Genomic DNA, 18088 nt, shown 5'->3' on the forward strand with positions numbered 1-18088 from the left:
AGTTAAAGACACAAGCTGCTTTGATCTAGTATTCCACTTATGAGCTCTGACAATTTGGAGTGTTTGACATAACAAAAGAATGAAATGCATGGCATTTCATTCTTTTGTGAAGATACCATGCAAAAGGCATGGTATCTTCACAGCGTTATTTGAAAAGAAATCTTATCTTTAACATTAGCTTTCAAGCATACCTGATAATTTTACTACCGAATATCGGGCCACTACTCTTAAAATGAATTATGTAGACACGGATATGCAGAGTTCGACCCAATTCTATCATCAATATAGCTTGGTTCATACATTCAGATTAGGTGGCATCAAATGGCACCTCAGAACATTAGAGTGCTCTGATGCTGCAGCCCAGTAAAAAGAAAGCCATCCAAATAATAATTCACTTTGTTGTTTTCGGCTTTCATTGAGAGCCGCTAGTGCGAACAACAGTTTCCAAATCCACTGTTGCTATGTGAAAGGAATTCTAGGCTGTTCCGACAAGGCTCTCTGAGAGCCTGTCATATTGCAATAATGGCTATAGCACAGCATTGGGTGGGCAGTGAGAAGAGGGCATAGAATGGTGAGGGGCTAGATACTTTTCAAACATTTGGTACAAGAGAGTCCACGCTATGTACGGCTTTCTAATTACTCCTCTTTCTATGAGTTTGGGTGCAATACAGAGCATACAATTGTAGACACCCAAAAAGTGAATAGCAGGGATATTTTTCACCTATGGGTTCTGAGTGACATCATAAACAATTCACACTTTGCTCTCATTGTTTACTAGATATCTCTCAGGCAATCTTGGTGGAAATCATCCCTGTTACTCACTACAGCCCATATATGTAGTATATGGCTTTCAAAGGAATCCATTCGCCTGAATAACCTAATCAGAATATTAACTAAAGTTGTGATGTCACACAGTGAAAAATCTCACTTAACCTTTGCCCTGCCAACGCGTCCGTGTCCCCAGAGACCAAAGCATGGCGCAGAAGGTTGGCTATCTCGGCTCCCTTTTCCTGCCTCTCCCGGATTTCTACAGACCAGAGCAAGATGGGAGAACGTGGGTGGCGCTGTCCCTGCACCAACAGCCTTCTCCACTGTCTGCCAAGGTCTTTGAAGATCTGCACTGAGAGGGGCAGGAAAATGCTACCTACCCAGTATGAATCAGTTCTTGGCATGTAGAGCTGTAGATTCACATGCTTTGCATAGTCTGCCATCTGATGTTGTGTCCGGATGTTTGCACTTTGTCACGAGGTAGGGGACTCCTCCTTTCAGTGATAGCGCGCATGGGCATGGACTACATTGTTATATTGTTTTCCCGCAGAGGGTGAGAATGGAATTAGTAAGAGTAGTAGAATGAAGATGTCCATGTGTATGTATCGAAGTAAGATATCAATGCAACAGATATAGGTACCTGGGGAGGCGTTAGGGCGCATGTGAATCTACAGCTCTACATGCCAAGAAGAGATGCATACTGGGTAAGTAGCATTTTCTGTTCGAGGCATGCTTTGCCTAGACTATATAGCAGTAATCTCCGAAAGCAGTGGCTAACCTGTAGCTGTTGCAGTGGTTTGAAAGAGTGTATGTAGAACTGCTTGGCCCACACTAGCTTGCTGTCTTGCTAAGACATCTACACAATAGTGTTTTGTGAATGTGTGAGGTGTAGACCATGTTGCAGCTATACAGATGTCATCTATGGGGATATTTCCTAAGAAGGCCATAGAAGCCCCTAGTTTGCGTGTGGAGTGCACTCTAAGGGGAATTGTTAATGTTAGTTTTACTTTTGCATAGCATGTCTGAATGCATTTGACTATCCACCGTGCAATACCTGATTTTCAGATGGGATTGCCTTTATGAGGTGAAGCAAAAGCCACAAAGAGTTGTTTTGTTTTACGGAAAGGTTTTTATCCTTTCTATGTAGTAGAGTAATGCTGTTTTAACATCTACGGTATGTAGAGCATGTTCTGCTACAGAATCTGGTTGAGGGATTGTGGAAATATGGATTTTTCTGATCAGTTATGTCCCCTATCTTGGACCCCAACGGTTTCATGTATGAATCACAAGTACATGTATGTTCCCTCCAGTTCCAGTTATGAAGACGCAAACACATGTGCGTCCACCGTCAACATGTCCTCTTTCAGATCAGCCATGAATGGGCCGGATATTCCATTCCTAAGTACGAAAGGCCACCGGCTTTATACGGTTCACTTATGCCATTTTACAGTCCAGGCAAGTAGGCCCTGATTCTGTCATCAAGCTTTTCTTTCTTTCTGCCTCTGAAACTCCAGTCTGAGCCTGCATCTGTGACCATGAACTTTGTCTCATTCCCTGCGCGGCTCACGAAGCCTGACATCAGCCTGTTGCCTGCCAAAAACTGTATTTCACCTTCGAAATTATCTGCTCCGCTCCCTGCCCAATGCATTCCTGTCTAGTAGTTTAAGTAAACATTCTTCCAGCTACCGAGCAAAGGCCCGGCTTCTCTGTCTTTATGCAAGTAATTCATAGCCTTATTATTATGGAAGACTTCTGCCCTCGCATCTAGTGTAGACACTTAGACGCTTGTACACGCACTAACAGTCAGTATAGTCAGTATAGAATAAGATTCTACTCTAAGAGACCTCTCTTTTGGATAACATAGTTCTTTAAACATAGGATGTTAGATATGATTTGGGATTAGGTTGACTTGACCCTCCAGACTTCTGTCGCCACATGTAGAGCTAAATGTCAAGTCCCCTTCACCCCCTAGTTGCACGTCAATCACACGTCATGCTGCTGTGCGCGCATTTCTGCCAAGTATTTCTGCTGACATTGCGAAATTCTTTCATGGAACCACCCTATTATGACATCACACCTGATGACGTTCTTTAGTCACACCCAGTTACACCTACTTTTGCTACGTATGTATGTCTTATCTACACTATCAATTGTTACGCCTCTTGCATTTGCTTCACTGTAATGCCTATTGTATAAAAGTGATTAATTATCAATAATGTATGTACTTCACTTCCTGAACCTTCGTGGTGATGGAACTTGGAGCAACCGATTCGAATCGTCCATTGGAATAAAGCCCATTCCGAACCTCTAATACCACGGATTCTGCCTCTTATTTATTGAGCTATTTTTATTATGTTTCTGTATCAAATTAAGTCCCGGTAATTAAATTATTTACCACATGAATGGCGCCCGAACAGGGACACTTTCTCATCTCACGCGCCGGCGGTGCGTTGCAGGCCCGGTCTCCTGCCACAGCTGGACGGACAACAACGCGTACCAGCAGGATTTCCTGTATCTCCCTCCGGTCAAGCGGGGGCGACTGAGGCTGCGATCAACACCCAGACGAGGCGGTGAGAAGTGCGAAGTATCCCGACCAGAGCCTAGCTGAGAGAGCAAGATCCGAGGTATACAGAGGCCCACCAGGTTTCCGAAGCTCAGAAGTGTCCGAAGTTTTCGAGTCCAGTCCAGTCCGGTCCAGTTCAGTTCCGTTCCGAGGCCTTCCGTTCCGAGCTACCCGGTGAGTACCATTACTGGGGAGGCGTTCTGACGTGCACATAGGTTGTGCCGGTCAAGACGGGTTTGGGTACACAAATCCGGTCTGCACTGTTTCAGCAGTGTATCTGTACTGTTTAGCAGTATATCTAGTATATCAAGTATATAAATTCAGAATAATCCAGATAATGCCGAGTATTATGTTTAGTGATTAAGTTTTCCTTAGATCGTCATCATCATTGTTTGCTCATTTAAATGTTAAATGTTAAATGTGTTAATACGTTCTGCATATTGTGGTATGAATGACTGTTCATTATCGTGTTTATTGTATTAAGTTTGTTCAAGATCAAGTATCAGATCAGTTCTCAATATGCCGCTCTTTTCGAAATTAAGACAGATCACAACTAGAAAAGGGGTACTCGAAGAAGCTGTTCCTATTCCCCCTCCAGGGTACTTCATGTATCATAAACACGGCTTAGACGCTATATTATTTCTTGATTTATGGGTAGACTACACCAAGGAATTACCAGAAAGTCAGAGGTGGCCCGCAGCTGGGACCTGGGATGCAGAGTGCATCATGAAAGTAGAGGAAGAGTTATGGAAAAGGAAAGTCAGACAGTCACAGAAAGACGCCGTTGAGTTATGGCGTAAAGAATCTCATAGACGTACAGAAAAAGCACTCCGACAGGAAGAGAAAAATAAGGAGAATTCAAATAGAGTCCGAGAAAATCTATTAATTGAAGAAGGTACACGAGTGAAATCAGAACAAGTAGACAGACAAAGAAATGCCCTTATGAAGGGTATGTATCCCCTTCTGGCCGAGGGATTACCTACGGCTACTCCGGGGATACCAAAAGACTTGCCAACCCCATTATTTCCAATAAAAGTACATCCTAAGGGGCATCCTAGAACCGCAGAAGATGTTTTTCTTTCCTCATATTTAGATGACGCAGCTCCCGAGTATGCTAACCCCGCCCCACATCGACCGTCGGCCAGGGAGGTTCAACGCCAAGATCCTGTATCTGTATCTCTACAACAACAAATCCTGACACAAGTTCCGGCAAGCACATCTGTTTCCACATCTGTTCCTACAGCTACTTCTATAGCTGTGTCCACACCTATAGTTGCTGTATCGCGTTCAACGAATCCTTTCACGCCCGATACCCCAGACGGGGCTACCGGAGGTGCTACCAACATTTTTTCTACGCCACCCAGAATAAATAAACTTACTTTTCAAGAGTCAGCACATCCACGTACCCCCAAACTCATAAATTCCCGCACGCTTAAGGAACTTCTTGTAGATTGTAGATATGACCCTGTGCCCGGCAAAGAGGACGAAATGATCATGGCATCATTACGTATCAGACGAGCCGCGGTGTATTTAGGGAAGTTACCAGGAATGACTATGCATCTAGATAATATATACCATTTTGTCCAAACAGGGCGAGATTCTGAATGTATTAACAGAGCTATGGAATACCAGAAAGTGGAGATACAAGGGGAACTGTTACGTTTCCTTATAAATTGTGTGATCAGAAATCAAGACCGACCGGGGGTAGACCCGGAAGCAATGCAAACTCTTACCAGATGGAGCCAGAATATATCAGAAGGGAGACATGATAAGCAAAACTGTATAATAGCCATGTGCCGAAAGATCCGTAAAGAAATAGAACGCCTACACGAAGAGAGATTAGCGGTAGACCAGTTCGAACAAAGCGAGGAGGAAGGATCAGGACTGCCCACAGGACAGTCAGACACCATAGCCTATGTAGGTAGAGGAAGATCTTGTAATAGTACTAGATGTTTTACTGACCCGATACGTCCGATATGTCCAGATAATAACAGGAATTTCCAAACACCTATAATAAATATAAGGTCCCCCGAGCATTCGTTCCAAGCCGCTGACAAATTACTGCGAGAACGAAGGGGTTATCATTTACTCGATTCTATGGATGAACAAGAATTAGCCAGGTCAGCCGTTCATTGGGTTGACAGTCCCGGAAAATATGGTGATGATACAGTAGCACACACATTTTTGAACCTCACCCCAGATGAACAGCGTTTAGCTGGGATTTATATGATTCAACAACTTCTTATACTATATAAAAGCCAACATTCAGATCCTGGTCCTTTACCCGATATATTGACTGAATTACTCACGAATAGATGGAGAGGTTCAGGTACTAAGCTAATTAAAGAAATACTAGAATCAAGAAAGCAGTACATTCTTTTTGTATGCCCAGAACATGTCTCACTGCCCATCAAGGAAAGACCGATGTATTACATGGACAGACAGAATCCCTTACGAGAAGTACACCCAATAAAGGGCGAGGACAATCAGTTTAAACGTGTATTTGTATATACGCCCATATCGAAAATAGAATTGTTAGAAATGAAGAAAGTGGTACCCAGTCATGACAAAGACCCAGCGGGTTTCCACCGAGAAATTAAAGACATGTTACTCATGGGAGAGTATACCTATCCCGACATTATGACAATATTAAAGGTATTGATGCCTGCTGGCATTTATGAAAAACTCAAGGAAAAAGAGTGGGAGGTGGGAGACCAAAAGATAGACTGGACAGCATTAGAAAATGAAGAAAAGGCCCGAGGTCCAGGTTCGGGGCTTGGGGACAAAACTAAAGCACTACCAGGTTTACTAGTACAGGTACTGCCACGTTTATTAACTACGAAAAAGGAAGACTGGGGTGCAATTTCAGCCTGTAAACAAAAGCAAGATGAAGACACTAGTGATTTCTATGCACGATTTGAAAAATGTTTTGGTATAAATAGTGGCATAAAAGCAAGTAGCGAATCATACCCACATCTGTTTGTGACAAAATTAGTTGAAAATTCCTTGCCCCAAGTGAAGAATAGAGTATTAAAATTCGAGAGTACCTGGCAAGGTAATACCCCATCACAAATGTTACAAATGTTACAGTACCATTACAATAGAATTAGAGAGGAACAAGAACATGAACAAAGACGCATGAAAGACACGAAAATGAAAATGCTAGTCTCCCAGACAGTTCCAGCTGAAGGACATAAAAAGGGTACGACACATTCCGGTGATTCAGCAGGACCTGTAAAAGGGACATGCAACTATTGTAAACAACCAGGTCATTATATACACGATTGCCCAGTCCTGAAGCGTAATATCGCCACAGGTATTACAAAAGAAAGACCACGGCCACTTAGACAGGATCAGAATGAACAAGGAGCCCCGCAGCATGCACAGTCCATGCCAGCTCCACAACAGTCTATACAGTTTGTGCCAGCTGCACCAGCGCTGCCTGTTGCTGCCACACAAACCACGACACGACAGCTGTACCAGACCGCACAGTACGACTATCCTGATTATCAACGATACGCATGAACCAGCCTAGAGAGGGAAGTTGACTTACCCCTTATCGAGGTCCCAGTAGACCAAGAAGGACCTTATGTACATAGTGAATTATTAGGCCAAGATAGAAAATTTTTACTTGATACAGGGGCAAGTCGAACAACCATAAAACGTAGTGAAGTTCCAGGGGCACCCCTCTCAGGCTCACAGAATATTTCCCTTGGTTTTTCAGGAAAACCTATTGTTAATGAAGTATCACAGTCTCTTCCACTTACGATAGGACCCTTGACCAGAACTACAGATTTATTGCTTACTAAATCATGTCCAGAAAACTTGTTAGGTATAAAAACACTGAAAGCTCTAGGAGCTATAATATGTTGTTCTCCAGAAGGAGTAAGATTGTTTTTACGTGATTTCAAAGGTCACTATGTGTCTCGAGACATGGATTCCCTCCTTGGCGATCCTTGGGATCCCCGACTGCAGACTTTACCTACACATCTATGGGCACAAGGCCCTACTGATGTTGGTTGCATGAATATTACACCATATCGAGTTACACTAAAGGCAGGAGTGGTACTACCACGAATGCGACAATACAAGTTACCACCAGATGCTGTAGTGGCTTTACTACAAATCATTGACGAGCTCATTGCCCAAGGAGTGGTTGTGGAAACAGACTCCAATGTATGTAATTCACCGATAATTCCGATTCTTAAACGAACAGATCCGAAGGCCCCGCCAGTATATCGATTGGTTATTGATCTGCGCGAATTAAACAAGTGCATTGTGCCACAATTCCCTGTGGTCCCAGATATCTCGTCATTACTGACAGCTATTGATTCTGAAGCAACATTCTTTACTGTAATTGATCTCAAGAATGCCTTTTTCAGCGTCCCTATAGATCCGGAAAGCCAATACTTGTTCGGATTTAGTTTAAATGGACGTAGCTTTAAATTCTCACGCGCACCTCAAGGATTTACAGAAAGCCCCAGCATCTATAGCCAAGCACTGAAACGAGAACTCGACAGTATCCACATGCCATTAAACACTGCCCTGCTTCAATATGTCGATGATCTGCTGATCACCGCTAGAAGCGAACACGAATGTGAGAAAGCATCACTGACAGTTTTACAATTTCTAGCCGAAAAAGGGCACAAGGTGTCCCCTTCTAAGCTGCAATTCTGTGTCCAGCGAGTTGTTTATCTTGGACACTCGCTGTCCAAGGAGGGAAGGCAGCTTACACCCGACCGCATTCAGTTAATAGCTAACATGCCAATACCCAAGACACAAAAGGAGGTGCGGGCTTTTATAGGCCTCACTTCATATTGTAGGCAGTGGATCCCTCAGTATGCATTTCTAGCAAAACCACTCATTCAATTGACAACACAGGAGGCAGCCACATCGACTGTTCTCCCTTGGACTCAGGAACATACACAAGCTTTTGAAAACCTAAAGAAAGCCTTATGCCAAGCACCGGTTTTAGCAACACCATGTTACAATAAACAGTTTACACTCTTTGTTACAGAACGCGAAGGTACTGCCTTGTCAGTACTCACACAGGAACAGGCAGGATCCCACAAACCATGTGCTTATTTTTCTAGTACATTAGATCCCGTAGCTCAGGCTTTGCCTGCATGCCTGAAATCGGTGGCAGCAACAGCTTTAGCAATAAGACAAAGCGATGCCATAGTGTTAGGACATCCATTGACAGTTCAAGTACCACATGCAGTAGAAGTTCTTGTGAATAGAACGCAAACACAGCACTTGACTATAGTGCGACTTACAGGGTATGAACTAACACTGTTTCAGCCACATATAGAAATCAGACGTTGTAACACATTGAATCCTGCCACACTTTTACCCGTAATCGGAACAGACCCACTAGCTCATGATTGTATTGATGTTATTACAATCACGACGAAACCCAGACAAGACTTGACAGATGTCCCATTGTCAGACCCAGACCTAACGTTGTATGTAGATGGTTCATGTATGAGAACAAGTACAGGAGAGTTAGTGGCCGCTTACGCAGTCACAACAGACACTGAAGTCATCGAAACAAATTGCATAAATACCTTGTCAGCTCAAGCCGCAGAGCTCATCGCTCTGACACAAGCCTGTATTCAAGGCACAAATAAAAAAGTCAACATATACACTGATTCACGTTATGCATTCGGAGTTGTACATGACTTCGGCGTGCTGTGGCGAGAGAGAGGTTATTTAACTTCTCACGGTGCCCACATTCAGCACGGACCCCTCATTCATGCCTTATTAGATGCAATACCCACTGCAATATCAATTATGAAATGTAAAGCTCATACGAAAGTTATTGATATCATTTCTCAAGGCAATGATCTAGCTGACAGAACAGCTAAACAGACTGCTCAAACTCAAACATCCGACATGACAAAGACAAAAGTCCCGACGCCAACACATTGTATGACGATTAAAGATCCCGCTCTTGACGTAATTGACATACAGACGCATGCTACACCAGACGAAATAAAGAAATGGACTGAATTAGGAGGGATCCAAACGGATCAAGGATGGATGACGAAGGAAAAATCTGTGTGGTTCCTTCCTGATTCAATGGTCCAAGTTATTATTAACACTATACATAGTCCAGCGCATCTAGGAGAAAAAGCTATGCTAGACAGCATCCAACACATTTGGTTCAATAAACATTTACGAGCAGCAGCCAAGCAAAAAGTTCGTACCTGTATGATCTGTTGTCAGTTCAACCCAGGAAAAAGCGTTCCCGTAGAACAGGGTGGATTTCAGCCTCCTGATCACCCTTTTGAAGTGCTCCAGATGGATTATATCCAGATGGAACGATGTCGAGGATTCAAATATGTTCTCGTAGTTGTCTGTGCTCTTTTCCGTTGGACAGAGGCATACCCGGTTTCAGATTACACTGCCCCGACTACTGCCAAACAGTTAGTTCGAGAATTCTTCCCACGATACGGTTTACCACGTGTTGTCTACTCAGATAACGGCCAGCCGTTCTCATCCGAACTAATGAAACACGTTTCACTTTTGTTAGGCTATCAGTGGAAATTCCACTGTGTCCGACACCCCGAGGCAGCAGGTCTCGTAGAAAGACATAATCAGATCCTGAAAATCAGATTGTCCAAAATATGCAGAGAGAAAGGTGTCGACTGGGTAGTAGCGTTACCAGTTGCACTCTTTTACATGAGAATGGTAGCACACTCTCGAACAGGGCTATCCCCGTATGAGGTGATCTTTGGCAGACCACCAAATATGTGGGGGACGCCTATACCACGAAAAATAACTGATATTGACTGTAATATGCTGACAGATTATTTGGCTTCCTTGATGTCTGCACTACAATCTTGTCGTTCACAGGTAGCTGCAGCCTTTCCCGACAACACTGAGGTGAAACCCCATGATATAATTCCGGGGGACCTGGTCCTCGTAAGGAACTTTGATCGAAAGACTCAGCTGGATCCTAGGTGGAAGTCACCGCAACTGGTCTTGCTCACCACAAGGACAGCCGTGAAGATCGAAGGCAGAAAAGGCTGGATACATTCAAGTCATATCAAGAAATTTCATGGACTACCATCGGATGTAAATACCACACCTCGTGTGTCTTCACCCATTGACTCAAAACTTCCTTTTGTTGAATCAAGTAGTCACGAACAATATAAACTAAAACTCAGATCTAACCAGTCGGGAAATTTGATTGTTTAAGTCCTCTCCAAGGTGAAGCGGTTGAATTTGTCTCTGACATGTATCCCTTAGATCTGAATAGAGAAAACACCCGAAAAATGTTGAAACGACATGCATACTGTAAATCACTGCGTAGTCATTGCACAGTGACGTTATTAATTTTGTTTTTCTTAAGTCTTTTAATAATTACTGCAAGTATATTGTTGCACATATATTATCCTATTTCTAGACATGTTTATAATGTTACTGCTGAACATTCTTTTAGTGAATTACCTCCGCATGAGTTGTCTTATAGATTTGCGATGCGCAATAACACGTTTATTAGTATGTTACATCATTCCCATCAAGTTAGCAATGCTACAAATTGTTGGATATGTGGCCGACTCCCTCCCTATCAGAATTATAAAGGAATTCTACCTCTCTTTCCATACCCATTCACACACAACGGCTCCTGTGGAGCATGGTTTAGTTTAATTAATCCCCTAGATTCAAATTCTGCAGTTTATCAAGACAACTGGGTATGGGGAAATTTAAACTTAGTTTTACTTAAAGTCTGCTACCCTAACAAGGAGGGACTTCCCAAGAGAACAGGAACTGATGATCTAGAAAATGAAGTATATGGATTAGGTAATTTTACGCTTAATCTTATGATCCTAAATGTCGAATCCGAAGCTACTCCAATTTTGCCCGCCATGTCAATATTTCCAGTAAAAGGTGAATTATGTGTAAGAAAGAATGGTTCCATACATATGGGCCATAGTAGATGCACCACTGTAATAGAATTCAGTGATCAAGGCAAGTCGACATTTAGAGCTTCCCGCCATTCCTATTTTATATGTGGTCAGACGGCATATGTACGTTTGCCTCTAGATTGGGATGGTACCTGCTACATTGGATTCCTTTTGCCACCTGTTTTCCTAGCTCCTCCCGATTATCACAGAAATACTCATTTAGTACGCAATAGAGAAAGGAGAGATCTCCCAATTGTCGATTACACTGAAACAGCATGGGAAAAATACACAGATTTCAATAAAGGTCTCTTCCCCTATATAGGTACCGTTACTAATAGTAAGCTGATACGTAGATTAACTAGAACCCTTGAAGCAGTAGTGAACGAAACTATTTCCGCCTTAGGCAATTTAACAGAAGAACAGTCTGCTATGCGGATTGTTGTGCTTCAAAATCGTCTTGTCCTTGACGTCATCCTGGCCGATAGGGGCGGAGCTTGTAGGGTCATCGGATCAAGTTGTTGCATTTTCATACCAGAAAATTCGCCATCTGTATATAAAGCCATAACTCGCCTTCATAAGATTGTAAGCCAGATACACCAGAATCCAGGCACCTGGACTTGGTCCGGTTGGTTTTGGAGTGTATTATCTACCTTTGGATGGAAGGTCCAATCCTTCCTAGGTATTGGCTTTCTCATACTATTCAGTTGCTGTCTATGCCTACAATGTGGACCAGCGATTTGTGGTCTGTGTGCCACATCGTGTATTCCATCACCAAGATTTCATTCGTCCCAGAAGAAAAAAGAAGAACAAATGATGCTATATGAACAGATCAATGGATTGATGAAGATTGATATCTCTTGACGGGCAAGTAGGGGACAAGGAGGGAATGTGGAAATATGGATTTTTCTGATCAGTTATGTCCCCTATCTTGGACCCCAACGGTTTCATGTATGAATCACAAGTACATGTATGTTCCCTCCAGTTCCAGTTATGAAGACGCAAACACATGTGCGTCCACCGTCAACATGTCCTCTTTCAGATCAGCCATGAATGGGACGGATATTCCATTCCTAAGTACGAAAGGCCACCGGCTTTATACGGTTCACTTATGCCATTTTACAGTCCAGGCAAGTAGGCCCTGATTCTGTCATCAAGCTTTTCTTTCTTTCTGCCTCTGAAACTCCAGTCTGAGCCTGCATCTGTGACCATGAACTTTGTCTCATTCCCTGCGCGGCTCACGAAGCCTGACATCAGCCTGTTGCCTGCCAAAAACTGTATTTCACCTTCGAAATTATCTGCTCCGCTCCCTGCCCAATGCATTCCTGTCTAGTAGTTTAAGTAAACATTCTTCCAGCTACCGAGCAAAGGCCCGGCTTCTCTGTCTTTATGCAAGTAATTCATAGCCTTATTATTATGGAAGACTTCTGCCCTCGCATCTAGTGTAGACACTTAGACGCTTGTACACGCACTAACAGTCAGTATAGTCAGTATAGAATAAGATTCTACTCTAAGAGACCTCTCTTTTGGATAACATAGTTCTTTAAACATAGGATGTTAGATATGATTTGGGATTAGGTTGACTTGACCCTCCAGACTTCTGTCGCCACATGTAGAGCTAAATGTCAAGTCCCCTTCACCCCCTAGTTGCACGTCAATCACACGTCATGCTGCTGTGCGCGCATTTCTGCCAAGTATTTCTGCTGACATTGCGAAATTCTTTCATGGAACCACCCTATTATGACATCACACCTGATGACGTTCTTTAGTCACACCCAGTTACACCTACTTTTGCTACGTATGTATGTCTTATCTACACTATCAATTGTTACGCCTCTTGCATTTGCTTCACTGTAATGCCTATTGTATAAAAGTGATTAATTATCAATAATGTATGTACTTCACTTCCTGAACCTTCGTGGTGATGGAACTTGGAGCAACCGATTCGAATCGTCCATTGGAATAAAGCCCATTCCGAACCTCTAATACCACGGATTCTGCCTCTTATTTATTGAGCTATTTTTATTATGTTTCTGTATCAAATTAAGTCCCGGTAATTAAATTATTTACCACAGGATTAACACAGGAAACTCAACAGATTGGCTGATATGGAAGGCAGAAATTACTTTGGATGAAAATGTAGGATTAGTCCGGAGAACCACTGTTTTGGTGCACTTGTATTCACCTAATCAGTGATGTAATAACTATGAGGAAAGCGACTTTCCAAGTGAGAAATGACAGCTCTCATTTGTGCAATGGTTCAAGGGGGGGGGGGGGGGGGGGACCCATGAGTCTGGTGAGGACACTATTGAGATTCCACACTGGGGCAGGTGGAAGTCTTGGGGGAACGACTCTTGAGTGCTTCCATAAATGCTTTATTAACAGGTACCCTGAAGAGAGACAGATGTTGTCTATTTTGAAGGTATGCAGCTATTGCAGCAAGATGTAAGAGTATGGATGTGTACGCTAAATTTGAACGCTGGAGATGCAGTAAGTAGCATATAATGTTTTGAGCGAAAGGCATCAACTGGGTTGATTTGGTTGTTATTACAATAAATCTAAAACCGTTTCCATTTTGCTGCATAGCAAGCTCTTGTAGTAGGACGTCTAGCCTCTTTGATAATGTTCATACAGTCTGGCGGAAGGTAGAGGTGAACTAGGACTTTAGGTGCCAGATTGCAAGGTTGAGATGACTGGGATCTGGAGGTCTAATCTCTCCACGACTCTGCATGAGGAGATTGGGTGTAAGATGTAGCTTTTCAATCAATCAATCAATCACAGCATTTATATAGCGCACTACTCACCCGGAGGGTCTCAAGGCGCTAGGGGAGGGGGGGTCCGCTACTGCTCGAACAGCCAGGTCTTGAGCTGCTTCCTGAAGGCGAGGTGGTCCTGGGTCAGGCGGAGGTGGGTCGGGAGGGAGTTCCAAGTCTTGGCGGCCAGGTAGGAGAAGGACCTTCCTCCTGTGGTGGCTCTTCAGATCCGGGGGACGGCGGCGAGGGCGTGGCCGGTCGATCGAAGTTGGCGTGTGGAAGCGTAGAAGTTGAGGCGGCTGTTGAGGTATCCTGGGCCTTGGTTGTGTAGGGCCTTGTGTGCGTGGGTGAGGAGACGGAAGGTGATTCTCTTGTTGACCGGGAGCCAGTGCAGATCTCTCAGGTGTCCGGAGATGTGGCTGCGACGGGGGATGTCCAGGATGAGTCGTGCTGAGGCGTTCTGGATTCGCTGGAGTCTCTTCTGGAGTTTGGCGGTGGTTCCGGCGTAGAGGGAGTTGCCGTAGTCCAGACGGCTGGTGACGAGGGCCTGGGTGACCGTCTTCCTGGTCTCGGTGGGGATCCACCGGAAGATCTTACGTAGCATGCGCAGGATGTTGAAGCATGACGAGGAGACGGCGTTGACTTGTCTGGTCATGGAGAGGGAGGAGTCCAGGATGAAGCCCAGGTTGCGTGCGTGGTCTGTTGGTTTGGGTGCGCTGCCCAGGGCGGGGGGCCACCAGAAGTCGTCCCAGGCGGAGGGTGAAGAACCCAGGATGAGGACTTCCGTCTTGTCCGAGTTCAGTTTCAGGCGGCTGTTCATCATCCACTTGGCTACGTCTGTCATCCCTTCGTGTAGGTTGGCTCTGGCGGGGTCGTTGGTGAGGGAGAGGATCAGCTGGGTGTCGTCGGCGTAGGAGATGATGTTGAGGTTGTGTTGGCGTGCGATGGCTGCGAGGGGGCTCATGTAGACGTTGAAGAGGGTTGGGCTGAGCGAGGAGCCTTGAGGAACGCCGCAGATGACTTCGGTGGCTTCTGATCTGAACGGGGGGAGGCGGACTCTGTGTCCTTCTGGCGAGGAACGAGATGATCCATTCCAGTGCCTTCTCCTGGATTCCGAAGTTGCTGAGGCGCTGCACTAGGGTACGGTGGCAAACAGTGTCGAAGGCCGCGGAGAGGTCTAGGAGGATGAGGGCCGCTGTTTCTCCATTGTCGAGCAGGGCTCGGATGTCATCGGTAGCTGCGATCAGGGCGGTCTCGGTGCTGTGGTTGGCCCGGAAGCCAGACTGCGAGAGGTCGAGGGATCCGTTCGTCTCGAGGAAGGCAGCCAGCTGCTTGTTGACGGTCTTCTCGATGACTTTTGCTGGATACGGGAGCAGCGAGATGGGGCGGTAGTTCTTGAGGTCGGTGGGGTCGGCTGATGGCTTCTTTAGTAGGGCGCTGAGTTCGGCGTGCTTCCAGCTCTCCGGGAAGGTAGCGGTGTCGAAGGAGGTGTTGATGATGTCCCGCAGGTGGGGTGCGATGACAGCGTCGGCCTTGTCGAAGACATGGTGAGGGCAGGGGTCGGTCGGAGATCCGGAGTGGATGGAGTTCATCGTGCGGATGGTGTCTTCGGTGCTGATCAGGGTCCAGGCGCGGAGGGTGGTGGTAGGGGGCGGTGGTTCAGTCGTGGCGTGCGTCGGTTGAGAGCTGAAGCCGTTGTGTATATCCGCGATCTTGTTGTGGAAGTGGGAGGCGAGGGAGTTGCAGAGGTCTTGCGAAGGGGTGATGTCGTTGTTTCCGGCGTTGGGGTTGGAGAGCTCTTTAACGATGTTGAAGAGTTCCTTGCTGTTGTGGGCGTTGTTGTCCAGTCGTTCCTTGAATGCAGTTGGTGAGGGACTACAGAGAGCTCCAACAGGATGGTGAACCACGGTTGACGGGCCCATGTAGGAGCAACTAGGATTAGTGTAATGGACACCTGCCTGAGCTTCTGAACCACTAGTGGAGTGAGTGGGAGAGGCGGAAAAGCGTAGGCAAATATCCCTAACCAATCCACCCATAGTGCATTGTCTCTGGACAATGGGTGTGGATACCTGGAGGCGAAGCTTGGGCATTTTGTGTTTTGGTGTGTGGCAAACCGATCGGTCTGGGAAGCACCTCATCTGAAAGAACGGGAGAACTTGAGGGTGGAATTCCCACTCGTGAATCTGTTGTCTCTGTTGAGCAGATCCGCAATTTGATTGTCTACTCCTGGAAGATGTTCTGCGAGGTGATATATTTTGTGACGTATGGCCCACCTCCACATGGTCTGTGCTGAGACAGTTGGAGAGTGTCCCCCCCCGTTTCTGTATGCAATACATTGCTGTCATGTTGTCTGTGCGTATCAGGACAGTTTTGTGTACCAAGTAAATTTGAAAGGCTTTGCGTGCTAGAAATATGGCTAGAAGCGCTTAATTTATGTGAAGCTGCTTTTGCTGCAGACTCCACATGCCCTAAATTGTGTGAGTTTGGAGATGAGCTCCCCAACCAGTGAGCGAAGCATCTGCTGTTAGCACTGTCTGTGGAACCGGGTCTATGAAGGGCCACCCTGTGGAAAGGTTTTGTGGATTCCACCACTGCAGAGAGCAAGAAGTGCGGCCGTTCACCTACACTAGATCTGATAACTGACACGGAGACTGGTTCCATTGACGTGCTAAGCATTCTTGAAGGGGGCGCATTTGAAGACTTGCGTAAGGAACTATTAGGATGCAAGACGCCATCAACCCTAGTAATTGCATGAACACTCGAGCTGGCAATGAGTGTTGAGGTTGGAACTGACGGAGTAGAGTCTGTATGCTGCAGATCCTGGCCAGATTGGGGTAGGCCAGAGCCTTTTGTGTATTTAGAGTGGCTCCCTAACACACTTGTTTGTTGGAGGGTTGGAGATGGGACATGGAAGGATTTACTGTGAATCCAAGATCGTGGAGCAGCTGCACTGTTTTGTGAGTGTGTCTTAGACAGTTGTGTTGCAAACTGACTTTTATGAGCCAGTCGTCTAAGTATGGGAAGAAGGGAATGTGTTGTCTTCGTAGATGAGCTGCGACTAGTGCCGGGCATTTGGTGAAAACCCTAGGTGAGGTAGTGACTCCAAACTGGAGCACTTTGAATTGATAATGTTGGCCCGCTACCACAAACCTGAGGTATTTGCGGTAATTAGGGTGTATTGGGATGTGGAAGTAGGCGTCCTTCAAGTCCAGAGTGGACAGAAAGTCCCTTGCTGAAGGAGCGGGAGCACTTGTTGGAGTGTCACCACATGAAAGTGATCAGATTGAATGTATAGATTAAGGTCTCCGGAGGGCTAGTATAGGTCTGAGGGCTATCGTTCTTGGGAATCAAAGAAGTACAGGGAGTATACACCAGCCCCCTGATATTGCAATGGGACTGGTTCTATAGCTCCTTTTTCTAACAGAGAGAGAAATTCTTGTTTGAGTAGGTTGAGATGTTCTTGTGACATCACAGTTGACCTTGGAGGAATGTTTGGGGGAGTGTCTAAGTTCGACGCAGTAACCATATTGGATAATTTGTAGAACCCATATGTCTGATGCGATTGTATTCCAGACGGGAAGAAATTGGGAGAGACGTCCCCCGACAGGAGTGGAATGATTGGGGGTAGCGAAAGGAAGTCACTCTTTGGTGTTTGCAGAGAATTTGCGTGTGGAGTTGCCTCTGCCTCTTCCCTTACCGTTGTTACCTCTAAATCCACCTCTTAAGTAACCTCTTGATGAGGGAGACTGATTGTTGCCCTTGTTAGAAGAGGAGGGATTTTCTGGTGAAATGTTTTTGGAGCCGCCCCTGTAAAAGGAGCAACGAAAGGATCCCCTATTAGAAGGTAATTTCAAAGCCCCCATGGACTTGGGGGCCTCAGTATCTTTTTTCATTTTCTCTAAGGTGGTGTCCACTGTTGGCTTGGAGAGGTGTTCTTTATCAAATGGTTGGTTACGAATAGAGGCTTGGACCTTGGATTTGAACCCTGAGATTCTTAGCCAAGAAAGCCAGCTTAGCAGTATGCTGGTTTCAACTGCGTAGGCTGCTGTGTCTGCTGCGTCTAATGCGCACCTAATAGGAGGTATTAGTGGTTA

The 18088-nt window shown here is 45.3% G+C and overlaps 1 protein-coding gene across 4 annotated transcripts in view; it reads right to left on the reverse strand.

Moving 5' to 3' along the window:
* TASOR (transcription activation suppressor) overlaps positions 1-18088 on the reverse strand; it is a 1129919-nt gene that overhangs the window by 895016 nt on the left and 216815 nt on the right. The gene's annotated exons all lie outside the window — the stretch shown is intronic.

The sequence above is a fragment of the Triturus cristatus genome, chromosome 9, assembly GCF_964204655.1.
Source record: "Triturus cristatus chromosome 9, aTriCri1.1, whole genome shotgun sequence".
NCBI classification, from domain to species: domain Eukaryota; kingdom Metazoa; phylum Chordata; class Amphibia; order Caudata; family Salamandridae; genus Triturus; species Triturus cristatus.